Here is a 17,358-nt window from a genome sequence, read left to right on the forward strand (position 1 = left end):
TGGGAGATCTGAGCTCCTATCTGCCCAAAGAATGTCTCCTCTTATTGGTGTTTCCCCACCACCATTAGCACATCCCTTTCCCTTGGTCCTGTATGGTTGGGAATCAGAAATGAGAAGGCACTTTCCTTTGCCTAGATCTCCATTCTGGCTCCTCCATCCAGTCACTGGCAGAGCCAAAGTTCAGGTAGAAACTTGTCTGGCTGGATTGCCAAGATTGCCGCGGCCACCCACTGCCTGGCTCTGACAGCTGTTTGGCAAGATGGAGCATGGATGCCAGTGCTGTGGTAATGGGTGCCGAGTGGCACAGGGCATTCCCAGCACAGGGGCCTATCAGGGAGACATGTGACTGATGGGAAACTCTCATTGGGCTGGGATAAAGTAAATATCCAGGAGACAGGAAGGCAGGCAGTCTTTGCTCTCCTGTCCCCTGCTGACGGCAGAGAACATGGGCATACCTCACCCTTGCCCTCTGGGAGTGCCATGACCCGATGCCCATCACTGGATACTCTCTATGTTTGGGGCTTCAGGTCAGGGGGCGGATATGGAGCTGATTGGTTTCATGACACAGTTACGGTGGAGCTGATTCATTCATTCATTCAACCATTCACTTATTCGATATTTATTGAGAGCCTTTTCTCTGCCTGTATGCTGGTAGTGTTTTATTTTTTGGTTTTATTTATTTATTTTTAAAAATATTTATTTTCTTTATTTTTTTGGCTGCGTCAGGTCTTACTTCTGGCATGCGGGATCTTTCGTTGCAGCGCGGGTTCTTCGTTGCGGCGTGCGGGCTTCTCTCTGGTTGGGGTGTGCGGGTTTTCTCTCTCTAGTTATGGTGCACAGGCTCCAGAGCGCGTGGGCTCTGCAGTTTGCGGCACGTGGGCTCTTTCAGTGAGGCATGAGAGTTCAGTAGTTGTGGTGCGCGGCCTTAGTTGCCCCAAGGCTTGTGGGATCTTAATTCCCCGACCAGGGATCAAACCCGCATCCCCTGCATTGGAAGGCAGATTCTTTACCACTGGACCACCAGGGAAGTCTCTGGCACTGTTTTAGATGTGAGAATCGAGGTCCCTTGTGTCATGGAGCTTACAATCTAGTTGGAGAGGCAAGGGCATACATGTGAACAAGTGTAAAGAGGAAAACTGGATAGATCTGGGTCTGAGCCTTGGACGTGTCATTTACTAGCTGTGTGACCTTGGGCAAGTTACTTAACTGTGTTGAACTGCAGTTTTCTCATCTTTAGAGTCAAGATGATGATAATACTGATTTCATAGGGCTGTGAAGATGACTTGAAAGCAAGTATATGAAGCACACAATGGAGAACTGACTCATGGTGGATGTACCCATGTATACATTATTGTTATTGTTATTGTGAATATTACACATTTAGAAATAGAAGCAGGAAACCTTTCTTTCAGCAAAGTGACACCCTGGAAGAGGTGATTCCAAAGCTGTGTCTGTACTGCGTCACAACATTTAGTTGGTAAAAGATCAATTCAGCCAACTCCTTGAGTGTTTGGTCAGCAAAGGCTCTAACAACTGACATTTATTTTTTTCATTGGTGGGAACAGGTGGTTGTTTGAATTGAAGGAACCAATTGGTTGTTCTAATTGGATGAACTAATTCATTGTTCAGGCATCCTGGTGACCCAGTCTAAGAATGGTTGTGATTTTATCCAAGGCCCTGGGTGCTTTCTCTTTCACAAGTGAACTTTTGGCCTGATTTTGTCTTCATTTTATAACTGTTAAAAACATGTGAAGACACATATACACACACACAGAAGCCAAGCCAGCTCATGATTATCCCTGCTGAGCTGGGACCAAGAGAACCCGAACTTTATATTTTGCCAACAGCTTTTACCTCTTCTCAGCCAGTTCTTTTCCACAGCAGATGCCAAAGAGCCAAATGGCGTAGTCTGAGCTTGGTCCCTTTCCTGCCAGTCTTTGGGCAAGGCTCTGGCTGTTGGCACTCTACTCTGCTGTCCATTGTGAGGTCTCATCCGCTCCGCCTGGCACGGGAAGGGGAGAGCTGGCATTGTCCAGCAGGTAGGTGCTTGAGGCAGGAGGCCGAGGAGGCTGGTTCCTGGCAGGCAAACCTGTTGCCACTAAAACTTGGCACGTCTGGGCGGCTTTAGCAGTCCAGACAGAGAATTAGCACAGAGGAAGTGCCTGCTCCGCAACGCCGGTCTGGCTCCTTGGTACTCCCCTTGGAAAGCACCCACGGTGCTACCCATGCCCTCTTCCTTGGTCGCAAATTTATGTGAAGTGGGGTAAAGAGAATCCCAGCATGACTATGACCCCAATCATCTGGGAGGTTCCTCCTGGGACATTTTGCCGAGTGCGTGGGGATCCTACATTTTTCTGAGCTTTTCCAGCAGAAGTAATGAATGCCATTTCTGAACTTTTGGAACTTGGCGAGCTGGTGATGTCTTAAGGATGTTTCTTGCCTGCTCCAGGAGTACCGTCTCCCATTGTCACCCCAAGCCCTTGATGAAGTCCTTGGCAGGGACACAGACTGCTCAGCCAGGTGCCTTTCTTTCTACCTGCTGGCAGATGGAGGGCACTGCGTGTGGAGCCAGGAGACGGGCATTCCAGGGCAGCACTGCCTGGCACAAGCCGTGTGGAATGTGGACAAGCTGCTTAACTTCCCCGGGCCTTGGTTTCCACGGGCCTTATCTATCGTTGTGAGGATTGAATGCGGTGATGCAGGTGAAGGCAAACTATACACTGAGAGACCTCAAACACAGGCAAGGCATAGATGATACTCTCCACATGCAGCCTTCCACCAGACTAGCGCCCTGTGATCATTTTTCTCATTCGATTTTGTTAGAAAGCTGCCTACTTGGATAAAACCCTCAGGAGGAGCAAGAAGTCCATCCCTGGGGAACCCTACTCTTTCCTGGCCCGTCTGTCTTGATTCACAGATTTCTGTGCCCTCTGAAGCTCTCAGCCACCTCCAAAGCCAGTCCCTGGGCAGGCACGGACTTGACGAGGGGAAGGGTGAGCGGGAACAGCCACAGAAACGAAAGATTAGGATTCTCTTTCTATTCCTTTCTTGATTTCCTGTTCTGAGATGGGCGAAGCAGCCTGATTTATTTTTGACAAACGTATCTGCATTATGAATTATATTGGGGATGGGATTGTTACATTCAATCAATGTTAATTTTTGACTTCTGTTCAAGGCGCCATAAATAATCAACTCCAGGGTGAGGTTATGGACTGAAGTCGCCCAAATTATGCTAATGAGGATGATTAAATCTTTGAATTCTAAGTTTCTGTAAGAATAACAATCAGTTAGCATTTACATTTCTGCCATGCCCTAGGATTTGCAGCTTTTTCTAAAGCTGCTATTAAATATAAATAACAATACCAGTTTTTAAAGCCAAGTTGGGCCCTTTGGTGCATATTTTATTCTCTTTCCTGGTGCTCTGCTTCTGAGGCTATGGAGAGGGGTTTAGGCTCCGTGTCTGAGGCTAGCAGAGATGGAAGGGAGGATGCCACAGAATGCCACAGGAGCTGGGTAATTTGCATTTGACTTGGAACTGCAAAGGCAAGGTCAAGTTCTAAAAGAGACAATAGTTCAATTTTGCATTGGTCCATTTGGTGAGGAATGCCGGGAAGCCCCAGTGGGCTTTAGAAGTGCTACCCCCAGTGAGCAATGATTTCGGAGGGATCCGAACTTAGGATGGGGGACCAGGGCTTAGCCTTTCCTGCCTGTGTGCTGTGGGTCTTTGGGGCTCCTCCATTAGCTTTCTGGGCTTCGTTGTCCCTCCACAGGTTTCCTAGGATGCCACTCGATCCCCTAGTTTAGCTCAAGAAAGGGCAAAAAGAGCTAATTGATTTCCAGCCTCCTGTTTAGCCACCTGTTATGCAAGCTGCCCAGAGATGCTCATCTCCTGATGTCTGCGTGAGGCCCAGGTGGCTACCATCGTAGTGACAGGTCAGCTCCGAGGTTAGGCTGCTGGCTGAGTGGCTATTGTTTATCCCAGTTTCAATTTCATTGTCATGACAACCCACGCAAGTCACTGTCCGAGCCCCCACTGTTGACCAGGACCCATCTCTGCTCTTGGGGGGCGGCTCCTTCCTTTCCTCCGTGTATTCAGGGTGATCTTATCTTCTCCACCACTTACCCAGAAATTGTTTTTGAAAAGCGTCTCATTTCCACAGAATTTGGTCTAGAGTGATTGGGAACGCTGCTCGGCAGGGCTTGTTGCCCAACCCTCCACGTGAGCATTCTCACCGGCATCCTTATTCCCACGGGTTTCTAGAACTGCTGTGGCCACTGGTGGGAGGGGTGTTGGCGGTGGGTGGGAAGTCTGCCCGCTTGACACTCATGGCATCAGAGGGAAGGCCTCTTGAAAGTTCTGTCCCATAACCTGGGGTGATGTATCTCAGACGTGAAACCTGCCTCAATGCATCTTCCCAGCTAAGGGGTGCCCCCTCCTTCATAATTTCAAGACAGATGGCTGGAGCTTCTGTTGTGTGCTATTGCTCTGAGAAATCCTTATGTCTGTGTGGGGCTGTTTAGGCACCAGCTCTGGATGTTAACGTCAGTGAGCCTTGAAAGAACTGCCTTGGCGGAATGGGACTGTCTGGTGAATTTCTCTTCCGGGTCTACAAGTACTTTACGATTCTGAAAGCATACACGTCTTTGACTGAGACTCAAAGAGGGGCTCTTCTTCGAGCTGGCTCTGTGGTCAGTGTGTGGGGAGGAGGCCTTGGCCAGGGCTGCCCACTGCGAGGGTTACGAGGGAGGCCCAGCACCGAGGAGGAATGTTGCCTCCCCGTCAAGCGCTCTGCTGCGTGTGCCTCAGGATCACCTGTTTTGGCCAAACCAATGGCTCATTTCCCTAAATAAAATAGCGAGGGATTTTCTCTCTTTCTTTCTCTCTCTTTCTCCCTTTGTTACTCTCTTTCTCCCTTTCTTTCTCTCTTTCTCTCTTTCTTTTCTTTCTCTCTCTCTTTCTTTCTTTTTTTCTCTCTCTTTCTTTCTTTCTTTTTTTTAAATTTTATTTATTTATTTATTTATGGCTGTGTTGGGACTTGGTTTCTGTGCGAGAGCTCTCTCTAGTTGCAGCAAGCGGGGGCCACTCTTCATCGCGGTGCGCGGGCCTCTCACTATCGCGGCCTCTCTTGTTGCGGAGCACAGGCTCCAGACGCGCAGGCTCAGTAGTTGTGGCTCACGGGCCCAGCTGCTGCGCGGCATGTGGGATCCTCCCAGACCAGGGCTCGAACCCATGTCCCCTGCATTGGCAGGCAGATTCTCAACCACTGCGCCACCAGGGAAGCCCCCTTTCTTTCTTTCTCCCTTCCTTCCTCCCTCTCTTCCTCGCTCCCTCCCCTTCCTTCCTTCCATTCTTCCTTCCTCCCTTCCTTCTTTCCCTCCCTTCCTTCCTTCTTTCTCTCTCTCTTTCTTTCTCCCTCTCTCTCTCTTAGATATTGGGGTTTCTCTGCCTGAAACAGAGAGGCGATGAGGGACTGGAGAGCTAATTAAAAGTCTCCAAATCAAGGAAGATTGTTATAGACACAAGTGAATCCATTGCTCTGGGAAATGCTGAGGTTACTTCCACACGTCTTGGCCCCTCTGTTGTCATTGGCATGGGTCAAAGTTGAGCCGGGCAATGAGAGAGGGCAGAAGGCAGGTAGGGAAGTCAAGAACCAGGGCTGACACAAGCAAGCCTAGTGCAAGAGTCCTGTTAGAAGGTGGTGGGATTTGGGGCCCAATAGTCTCCACCTTCTTCCCCTTCATTCATTCCACAAACCGATTTGGAGTATTTACTATGTGTCTGGCTCTATTCTAGCTCCTCATGAGCCAGTGGTGAGTGAAACAGACAAAAATGCCAACACTGCTAGAGCTTTACTTTCTACTGGGGGCCCCAGATAGTAAGCAGATCATTGAAACACTTGGTGTGTCAGATGGTAATAAGGGCTACATTAGGAGAGGGGCAGAGGGAGTGTGGAGGTGCTGCAGTCTAAGACAGGTGGGCAAGGCAGGTTTTTGAAGATGCTTCAGTGAAAAAATAAAGGAGTGAGGGCTGGAGCCATGGGGATGCTTGGGAGAGGAAGACCCAGGCAGAGGGAACAGCAAGCACAGAGCCCATGGGCCTGGTGTGCTGGGAGAACAGGGGTGGGAGTCTGCATCACTGGAACGGGGTGAAGAAGGGGAGAACCGCAGAGGACGAGGTCCAAGAAGGAACCAGGAGCCTGATCGCCCTGGGCTTTGCAGCCACTGTAGGTGTTTTCTGGGTGCAATGGGAAGGCGTGGGGAGGTTTGACAGGGGAGAGGTATACTCTATAGGCTCTTACAGGATCCTTCTGGCTGCTGTGTTGCGAATATTTTAAATTTTAGACCTTGTCTCCTTAGATTAGGTCCTCACTCTGTCCTTGTTGCTGGACTGGAGACGGTCTACATGATTATCAGATTAAACTCTACTAGGATTGGAGTATTTCCAGGAAAACAGTGAATTGAATATGTCACAAATTTGTACCAATGAGCAAAGTTAAAGAGAGGCCGATTTGGCCCAATCGGGATTGGCCATGTGGGTCTCAACGCTATGAGAGGGGCTGGGCCCACATGACCTAGGATCCGTCCCCCTATAGCATTAAATGCATATGCATAATGTCACTCATTGGTGACCAGTGAATGGGAACTTACTCTCCTGCTTTACAGGGATAAGTCCGGAGATGTATTTAGGGATACTCCTAACTGCATTTCTTCCACACCACTGATGACAAGGCTTTGTGAGTTACCGACTGAGGAGAGATCTGAGCTGGCAGAATCAAAGGCAGTGGGTTTAGGAAAGGGTCCAAATTACATTGAGGAAGATCTCACTGCTGTTCCAAGCGCTCTAATGCCGCCTTTTGATTGAATAGGCTTGTTATTAAAAATGCATTTAAAAAAATGAAATCGAAGCAAATCCCTTCAAATAAGATTTCAGCCTTGTCTCAAATCCAGGGGTTTATTTGGAAGTTCTATCTTCTCATACTCTGTACAGAGCTGTGTTGGAAAGATCATAGCCTCCGGTGCCCTGAGCGTGATGAATCAGGAAGGTAGATATCAATCAGGTTTCCCGAGATGGCTGTGCAATGTCCCTTTGTTGCTTATTTTCTGGGCTACTTACATGAGGGAGGTGGTCACTTGAACTGTGTTAAATGTCGCTCCACCCAAATTCCTCATTTCCCTAGAGGGCTGAACCTGAGTTGATTTGGAATCTGTGACTCAGGAGTAGTTTCCTACTAACTCCCACCCCCAGGAGGCTTCTGCTCCTCTGTCTACTCCCTCCCCTAAACTCGGGCCACATTGTTGCTTCCTGCATGTCGGCCAGATTGGGGACCTCCCCACTAAGCTACATTCATAGGAAGCTATTCTTTATTGTATTAGGGAAAACACCACACTGCTTCCCTATGACCTGTCCCCTCTCTTAATCTGCTACCCCGTGAAAGAAAGGGATGGGGCCAGGGAGGTATGCCAGCCAGGACAGTGTTAGCTTTAATCCTACTTAATTCTAATTCCATGATGAAAGGCTCATTTTGAGACTTGATTGAGGTGAGTTTCGGTCAAATAAGAGGAGGTTTCATTCAGCTCCACAGTCATTTATTCATCAAACATTTGGAGCCAGGCTCAGAGCTTGGGGCCGGGGGTCAGAGGAACCATACTTGGTCCCTGCCCTTTAGGGAGACAAACAGAAACAAATAGGAAATAACAAGATGTGCCATCAGTTCTGAAGTAAATGTATGTATCGATGCTGCAGAGAACAGATGAGAGCCCCCTGGGACTCTGGGGCAGGGGATCGGGGACGAAACTGACTCTTACTTTGGGTTTTGAAGGCTGAGTAATAAACTCATGGAGATAGAATTACGGAACTCATTACCTCCTGGAGAGATTACTAGCAGGAATTGCACGTGGATTCTGATAGATGGGAGAGCATATGTGGTTATTATGAGAGGGAAACCTAGACTTGACACCTGGAGGTGAGTGTCCGGGATGTGATACCTGGTAAGTTACTCAACATCTTTGTGCCTCAACTTCCTCATTTATAGAATGGGAAATGTAATAACAATGCCTGTCCTGCTGACGTCATGGGGTTGCTGGGAGGATCAAAACTACCAGTGCATATGAACATGCCAGAAAACGGTCAAGTGCAAGGCAAATGTAAAGGCATTTTTAAGCATTTTATTTGGAAAGAATTGCAAACTCACAAAAAGTTGCAAAACTAAAAATCGCACAAAGAACATCTATATACACTGTACCCAGATTTACCTATTGTTTACAGTTTACCCCATCTACTTTATGATGTATTTTCTCTCTCATACACACAGTTATATATGTTTATACATAATTTTTTTCTGAACATTGCGATAAGTTATATACATCAGAGCTCTTTATCCCTAAACACTTCAGTGTTATTTCCTAAGAATAGGAATATTCTCTTACATACCACAGTAGAGTTATCAACTTGATTGATTTATATTATCTAAACTATCAGCCATATTATAATTTTTTCACTTGATCTAATAAGAGAAGTTTTTGCTCCAGTGTAGGATCCAGTCTAGGATCAGGTATAGCATTTTGATTTCATGTCTCTTTAGCCTCCTTTAATCTGAAACATTCCCACAGCCTTTCCTTTGTCTTATACGATATTGATATTTTTGAAGAATACAGTGCTCCATTTTAAAAATAGGATGTTTCTCATTTTGTGTTTGTGTGACGTTTCTTTATGATTAGAGTGGGGTTATGCATTCTCAGTAACAATACAATGTAGGTGACTATGTATACTTCTTGGGGTATCACATCTGGAGGCATGTAATGTCCATCTGTCCCTCGCAGGTGATCTTAATTTTGTTTGTCCAGTCAAGGTGTTACCTGCTTTCTCCATTGTTAATTACCATTTCCCCTCTCCACTGCAACTAGTAAGCAGTTTGTGGGGAGACAGCTTACCATTTGTCATCAAAATTTTCTTCTAGATTTAATATCCATTGATGATTCTTGACTGACCCAATCTTTACCATGATGCTAATCTCCTGACTCCAGCATTTACCAGTTTGCCCTCAGCATTCTACTAAGCAAAAGCCCTCCTTTCATATCTGTTTATCTATCTATCATCTATCTACCTATCTAAATATATATTTTTGATATGGGCTCATAAATTCCTATTTTTTCAGTGGTTTATAATCCATTATTCTAGCTCATTATTTTGTTGTTCAAATTATCCCAGATTGGGCCAGTGGGAACCTCTTCAATGTGGTTCCTCTGTTCTGTGACATGCCCCGTTATTATTATCATTATTATTATTGGAGCAATCCTTTACTTTGTGGCATAAGATGTTCCAGGCTTGTCTTGTAGCTACTCTGCCCTCATCCTGGAATCAACCACTTCTTTGGGGAGTCCTGGTTCCTTTTAGTGGAAAATGGTATTAGAGACCAAGATCAGGGGGCTAGGTGTGCTCATTGCTACAGGGGTATCTTTGCTTCTTGGATATTTCAGTGGTTGAACTAGGAAATACATGCATGTGTATACAAATGCACATACACATGTATGCATATACAAATGCATCTGCACACACATACCTAGATTATACATGTGCATGTGAACATTCAAATACGTACATACTTTAGAAATCATGAGTTCACACCAATACTTCCAATTCAAGTCTATTTCCACGGGGTTCTTACCTTACCCCTTCCGTATTTGCACATCCCTTTTCCCTCAGTAAGAACCCTGCAGTTCATTCCACTACAATAAACAAATCTTCTCTAAAGAATTCAGGATTTGTCTGCACTTCTTCCCCCCTACCCCACCCCAATAGACGCATACACATATACACTCCTTATCTTGCCCCAGACTGAGGGTATGTGGTCAAATACTACTTTCCTAAGTCACTTGGATTAGTTCTTTCCCTCCCCCACTTCTGTGTGGTTATAATCCTCACTTGAAATATATAGTTTCATTTGTTTCAGTTTGCTTTCCATCTTTTCTCTGTCTCTAGTCTTACCAATTTAATTTGTTTTTAGAATTTATAGACTATTGACTTGCTTACAAAAGTCAAAATTATTTTAAAAAGATACACTCAGAGAATACCACTTCTTCACATATCCCTTCCACCCCATGTGTCCCTGTCTGTTCAGGTTACTATAACAAAATACCGTAGGCTGAGTGGCTTATAAACAATAGAAATTTATTTCTCACAATTCTGGAGGCTAGAAGTCAAAGATCAAGGCCCTGGCAGATTCAGTGTCTGCTGAGGGCCTGCTTCCTGGTTCACAGACAGCTTTCCTTTGGGTGTAATGTCACATGGCAGAAGGGGAAAAGTGAGCTCTGTAGGGCCTGTTATAAGGGTACTAACCCCATTCATGAGGGCTCCACCCTCACGACCTAATTACCCCCCAGAGACCCTCCACTTCCAAATACTACTCCGTTAGAGATTAGATTTCAACATATGAATTTGAGGGGACACAAATATTCAGTGTATGCCAATTTACCCTTGACCCTCCCAAATTCATTTCCTTCTCACATGCAAAATACATTCATTCCATCCCAACAGCCCCCAAAGTCTTAACTCCTTCCAGTATCAACTGTAAAGTCTGAGTCCAAAGTCTCACCTAAGTATCATCTAAGTCAGGTATGGGTGAGACTCGAGGTACGATTCATCCTGAGGCAAATTGCTCTCCAGCTGTGAACCTGTGAACTCGAACAGGTTATATCCTTCCAAAATACAATGGTGGGACAAGACAGATATTCCCATCCCAAAAGGGAGAGATAGGAAAGAAGGAAGGAGTGACTGGCCCTGAGCAAGTCCAAGACCCAACAGGGAAAACCCCATTAGCCCTTAAGGCATGAGAACATTCTACCGCACACACTGGAGCAGGGGTTCTGCCTCTGCAGCTTTGCTGGACAGGGGTTTAGCACCTAATGTTCTGGGTAGCCCTGCCCCACCGTTCCACTGGGCATTGCCCTTGTGGGGGGTCTCTGCAGGGACCTTGTCCCTGCAGTGGTTCTCTGTCTGGACCCTGCTCCTGCAGGCTGGGGTCCCAAGCAGTGGCTCTCCTGGGGTGGGGTTCTGAACCTATGGCTCTGCCAGGTAACCTTAGAAATCTAGGTGGGGAAGCCATGCCCCCATGGTTCGTGTACTCAGTGTGTAGGCCCCAGATGGTCCTGTAGGGAATCCGCTAAAGTCTGTATCTAGTGCCCTCCAAGAAGTGCGGCCACCAAGGCTGAGCTGTACCAGGGCCTAAATCACCCTGGAGGTTAAGGGGTTCATTCTTCCACTATCCTGAGCTGACTAATCTCCTTATCAAATGGTCATTTGACCACCTTCTTAGTGTTCTCTCCCTAACAGGCTTTCTCATTCTTTTCAGTATGGATAGGCTGAGAATAGTACACATCTTTAAATTCTGCTTACATTTTGATTAACAAACGGTTGTCTTTTTTCTTTCTTTTTTTAATTGAGGTATAATTGACATATAACAGTGTATTAGTTTTAGGTGTATAACATAATAATTTGCTATATGTATATATTGTGAAACGATTACCAAAATAAGTTTAGTTAACATCCATCGCCACATATAGGTACAATGTTTTTTTCTTGTGACGAGAACTTTTAAGATCTATTGTCTTAGCCACTTTCAAATGTGCACTACAGTATTATCAACTATAGTCACTTCCCATACATACATATGTATGTAACATCCCCAGGACTTATAACTGGAAGTTTGTACCTCTGGCAGCCACCAATCTGTTCTTGGTATCTGTGGGTTTGGTTTTTGTTTTGTTTCTGTTTTTTAAGAATCCATATGTAAGTGAGATCATACAGTACTTGTTTTTCTCTGTCTGACTTATTTCACTTTGCATAATGCCCTCAAGGTCTATTCATGTTGCAAATAGCAGGATTTCCTTCTTTTTTTATGTCTGAATAATGTCCCATTTGTGTGTGTATGTGTATAAATAATATAGATAATAATTGCTCTTTTCTTATATCTCACGGTAAGCGGTAACGAGGAACCAGGTTGTTCCTTCAACACTTTGCTTAGATATTGCCTCAGCCAGATATCCAATTTCATCGCTCACAAGTTCTACCTTCCACAGAACACAATTCAGTCAAGTTCTTTGCCACTTTATAACAAGGATCTCTTTTCCTCTATTGTGCAAGAACATGCTCCTCATTTCCTTCCGGGACCTCATGAGAATGACCTTTACCGTCCGTGTTTCTACCAACACTCTGCTCAGGGTTACTTGGGTATTCTCTAGAAGACTGAGGCTTTCTCTATAGCTCTCCTCTTTTCTTTCTGAGCTCCTGCCAGAATGAGTCTCTAATGGTCCATTTACGGCAATGCAGGCTTTTTTCAGCATGCGCTTCAAACTCTCACAGCCTCTACCCTTTACCCAGTTCCAAACCCACGTCAACATTTAAAAGTTACAGCAGCACCCGCACATCTGGGTACCAATTTCCATCCCAGTCTGTTTGGGCTCCCATAACAAAGCACCATAGACTGTGTGGCTTATAAACAACAGAAATTTATTTCTCACAGTTCTGGAGGCTGGGAAATCCCAGTGCCCTGGCAGAGTTTGATGTCTGGAGAGAACCCACTTCCTGGTTCATAGACTGCAATCTTTTTTCTTGTGTCCTCACATAACAGAGGGACGAGGGAGCTCTCTGGGGCCTCTATTATAAGGGCACTGATCCCAATCATGAGGGCTCCACCCTCGTGACCTAATTACCCAAAGGCCTTACTTCCCAGCACCATCACATTGGGTTTCAACATATGAATTCTGGGGGCATACAAATATTCCAGTCTAAAGCACCATTTCTTCCTACTCCTTGTAGATACCTGTCATTATTTTCTGCTTTATCTTTCCTGTGTTTCTATTTGTAATCGCAAGCTGATATAGGTACATTCTCTTATCTTCCCTTATTTCTTACACAAAAGATAGTATGCCATCTATGCTCTTTCGTACTTTGCCTTTTTCACTTAATAACATCTGGAAATCATTCCATATCACTTCACAGTGACTTCCTCTTTTTTTTTTTTACAGTTGCATAGTACTGCGTGTATGTACCAGAGTATATTGAATCTATTGCTTCTAAAGATATTTTATTTTTCAAGATGTTGACACTTTCTCCACCTTTGCAAGCTAAGTGCACATTATGTGCCACAGGACATTCTGCGCATCTTGGTATAAGCTAGGACTCAGTCCCACCATCCCTCATATTAGGGTCAGGTGTTTCTGCCAATTGGAGTTGTTGGGCAGTACCTCTCCCAGTGTGTACGCTGATTTGCATGAGGAACAGGGAGCTGTCTGGAATTAAAAGACAAACCTTGTCTACTGTTGGGGCATAGACACGTCTGATGGAGGGGGAGCTGGAGGGAGCAGTGGGTGGGATGAGAGCCAAAGGAAAGCAGATAACATGGGAGAATGACGAGGGCACACAAAATGCACTCACCTAAGTGAGAAAAGTGTCTGGAATAGGAAACCTGGCCCAGTCACTGACTGCACTCTTCATAGGGGAGTGTTTGCACCCCATCTTCCTGTCCCAGCCCCTTGGTGACTTGTGTGGTTTGAGATAAAGGGGCTTTGTGTGCCTGTGAACTGAAAAATCTGGAACATGTGGCTAATCCAGACTCTTTGCTGTGTGCCACCCTTGTCTGCGTGAGGTGAAGCATTCTCCTTGGTTGCAAAGTCAGAGTTGCCCTTGGGGTAGAAGCAGGGGGTGGTTCATTGGAGCCTGGACTGTGGAAGCTCTGGCCATGGTGGAGGCCCACCCCCAGCCTGTCCAGGGGAGGAGAAGAGCTGTTGACCAACTGAATCGCATTTCAGGTACCAGCCTTTTATTCACTCTCTGCGCTCTGAGCATTTCCCTTTTACTTTGCAAGAGCGACAATACCAGTGGTGACAAAATCATAGGCATCCTTCCCAGTCACTGACTTTGGGCTTCACTATAGAGTCATGGACCTGGCAGTGGCAAAATACTGGCAGTACAATGAGGTCCTAGAAGTGATACATCAGGGATGCTGTTGGGCCTGGGACTTGGTTGGTGGGAGTAAACAACAGGGCAGGGAGGCTTTGTGTCACCTGGGACCTCCCTGAAGCATCTCAGGAATAGACAGGAGAAGTTACTCCCTAAAAGACTGGACTTCTTGCCACCACACAGCTGGGCACTTGCAGCAACAAGGTTTAGGCACAAAGGTTAGTGGGACCAGCTTTTCCCCTGCCAGCTGGGGAGGCCTGGGACACTCAGGATGTACTTGTGATAGAACTGCCGTAGAGACCACTGCTGCTCCCTCCGGCCCCAGCAGCCTGCCTGACAGATGGTCAGTGCGCTTCGTGCTGACTGTCCTTTGTTGTCCTGCTTCTGTGCGCACGCCTCGTGCCCTTGCCAGTGTGCTTACCCCATCCCCCTGAAGGCAGTGGCTGTCTCTTCACTGTCCCTGTGTCCCCGCACTGTGCCTCTAAACCAGGAGACGGGCCTTTTTGCTCATCACTCCGAGTGATGGATGCTCAGATCTGGCCTGACACCTGAGCTGGGGAGGTAGGAAATGGGGTGCTTGGCTCCTAGTTCCCTCCTTACAGAGACCTGCCCTGACCCCCCATCGAAACAGCGCCCCTGGTGCCATCCACCTTCTTAGCTGACTTAGGTTTCTCCATAGCACTTTTCACTCCCATATTTTCCTGTTTGTTTATGAACTCTCTCCCCCATTAGCACTGAGCTCTACCAAGGCAAGAGTTTCTGTTTTGTTCACTTCGAATTGTCCATGCCCAGAACAGTGCCGGGCACATAACAGGCCCTCAACAGGTAATTGTTGAATAAGTAGAACACTGGTGCCATTGATAAGGATGCCGATGGTGAAAGATTCCTGAGTCGTTTTAGGTCCTCGTTGCCAGAAACAAAGAAATACAGGCATTTGGCCTTCTCAGTCTTCAAAAAAATCAATCCAAAAGTTGTTCTGTGATTTGAAATTCACTGGGAAGATGTCCCTCCTCCTATTCTCACCCAGGTCTGACTCTCGGGAGGAGGGGCTTCTTAAGAGGCCACGTGGTTGTCAAATCTGGGGCCTCACCTGGAACTCCATGCGGTTCAGTGCTCTCAACAGTGTTCTTGAGAGGAGAGACCCAGTGCGGCCTGGACGGGTCTGGCTCCAGACCTCAGCGTCCCTCCAAGTCCTGACACGGCCCCCTCTCAGATGTATCCTGACCCCAGCTGGAGGGAATTAATAGTTCCACCTTGGTGCCCAGGGATTCTGCTTCAAGTTATGCTGGCTGCCAATAAGGCCCTAGCCTGCCCCTCAGATCTGAGAACCAGGCACTTGCTGTGGCATGTGTTCAAATCTCATGCTTGGCATGGCACACGGAGTCATGCCAGTCTCACTCTTTCCATGACCCAGTCACAGTGCCCGGCCCCTGGAGGCCACCTCTGAGTCCCAGTGGCCGGGCTGGACTACAGGGTAGCATAGGAGCTGGTGTTGGAGGCCCCGTGGTGAAGTGGCAAGGCCATGAGTTCAAATCGCACCTCTCTAGCTGAGAGACCTTAGACAAATATTAATTAATTCCTGAGCTCATCTTGAAGAGTTGTTGGGGACATAAAAAGAGAAACATTGAAAAAAAAAAGCTAAACAGTAGCTTTTGTTATTGACAATGGCTGGCTTCCTTGACACTGAACTGCTTGCTTGTCCCACTTGCCTCCTGGGTGCCATGTCCCATTAAAGCCCCCTTCCCCACCCTCAGCCACCAGCCCTTCTGTGTGTCTCCACTGCTCCTCACCCACCACTTTGGGCTCCTCAGCCCAAATCAAGGCTCTTGCCCTCCCAAGGCTCTTTTGATTTCTAACAAAAACTCACTCAAGCTCCTGCCAGTGTGTATACCATCATTTCTAATGCACGTTGCTGTGGTTATTCACCTTGGCTAATAAAGAAGGGCAAGTAACCATCAGCTCATACCTATAATGCGAGTATTACCATTTAAAACAAAGTACAAATAACACATGTGTTTTGGTTGGCAAGACCTGAAAATTAGAGTGTTTTGGCTCCTTGTGTGCCCAAACTTTGTCTTCCAGAGGAAGATAAAGCAGCTGAGCCAAAAATAGTTAGGCCCTCGCATCTAATGAGGGGATTAAAGGGCAAAAAACTGTGGTGTGGTAGGGTGGGGCAGTGGTAGCGGTCATCCCAGATGCCAGCAATAGGATGCATGCTGTCTGCAGAGAATTTAGAAACACCAACACCGATTAAAAATCAGTCAGCTTTCTAGTACCATCATGCAGTGGAAATTCTAAACATTGGTGATAAAATACTCCCTGGAAAGTCTCCTGTTGGCCTAAGTTCTAAATAATTTCAACAGTTACTTTTGAGTGTTAATAATGTATATGTAAGCCTCAGAGTAGCCAAAGCGATCTTGAGAAAGAAGAACAAAGCTAGAGGCATCATGCTTTCTGATTTCAAACTATATTACAATGCTATAGTCAAAACAGTATGGTATTGGCATAAAATCAGACATATAGATCAATGGAACATTATAAAGAGCCCAGAAATAAACCCACGTGTATATGGTCAATTAATTTATGACAAAAAAGCCAAGAATATACAATGGGGAAAGGATAGTCTCTTCAGTAAATGGTGTTGGGGAAACTGGATAGTCATATGTAAAAGAATGAAGCTGGGGCACTCTCTTAAACCATACACAAAATTTAACTCAAAATGGGTTAAAGACTTGAACCTAAGATCTGAGACCATGAAGACTTGAACATAAGATCTGAGACCATAAAACTCTTAGGAAAAAACATATGGGGTAAGCTCTTTGACATAGGTCTTGGCAATGATTTTGGGGGTTTGACACCAAAAACAAAGGCAACAAAAGCAAAAATAAACAAGTGGGACTACACCAAACTGAAAAGCTTCTGCACAGCAAAGGGAATCATCAACAAAATGAAAAGGCAACTATGGAATGGGAGAAAATATTTGCAAACTATATATCTGATAAGCAGTTAATACCCAAAATATGTAAAGAACTCTTACAACTCAATAGCAAAAAAAAAAAAAAAAAAAAAAAATCTGATTAAAAAATGGGCAGAGGATCCGAATAGACAGTTTTCCAAAGAAGACATTCAAACGGCCAACAGGTACATGTAAAGTGCTCAACGTCACTAATCATCAGGGAAATGCAAATCAAAACCACAATGAGATATCACCTCACAGCTGTTAGAATGGCCATTATTAAAAAGACAAGAAATAACAAGTGTTGGTGAGGATGTGGAGTAAAGGAAGCCCTTGTGCATTGTGGGTGGGAATATAAAACAGTATGGAGGTTCCTTAAAAAATTAAAAATAGAGCTACCACATGATACAGCAATTCCATATTTGGGTGTTTATCTGATGGAAGT

The 17,358-nt window shown here is 45.8% G+C and overlaps 1 protein-coding gene across 1 annotated transcript in view; it reads left to right on the forward strand.

The window, feature by feature from the left end:
- Positions 1-17,358, forward strand: part of TRIM29 (tripartite motif containing 29) — a 63,289-nt gene that overhangs the window by 44,558 nt on the left and 1,373 nt on the right. The gene's annotated exons all lie outside the window — the stretch shown is intronic.

The sequence above is a fragment of the Balaenoptera physalus genome, assembly GCF_965194825.1.
Source record: "Balaenoptera physalus genome assembly, chromosome: 10".
NCBI classification, from domain to species: Eukaryota; Metazoa; Chordata; class Mammalia; order Artiodactyla; family Balaenopteridae; genus Balaenoptera; species Balaenoptera physalus.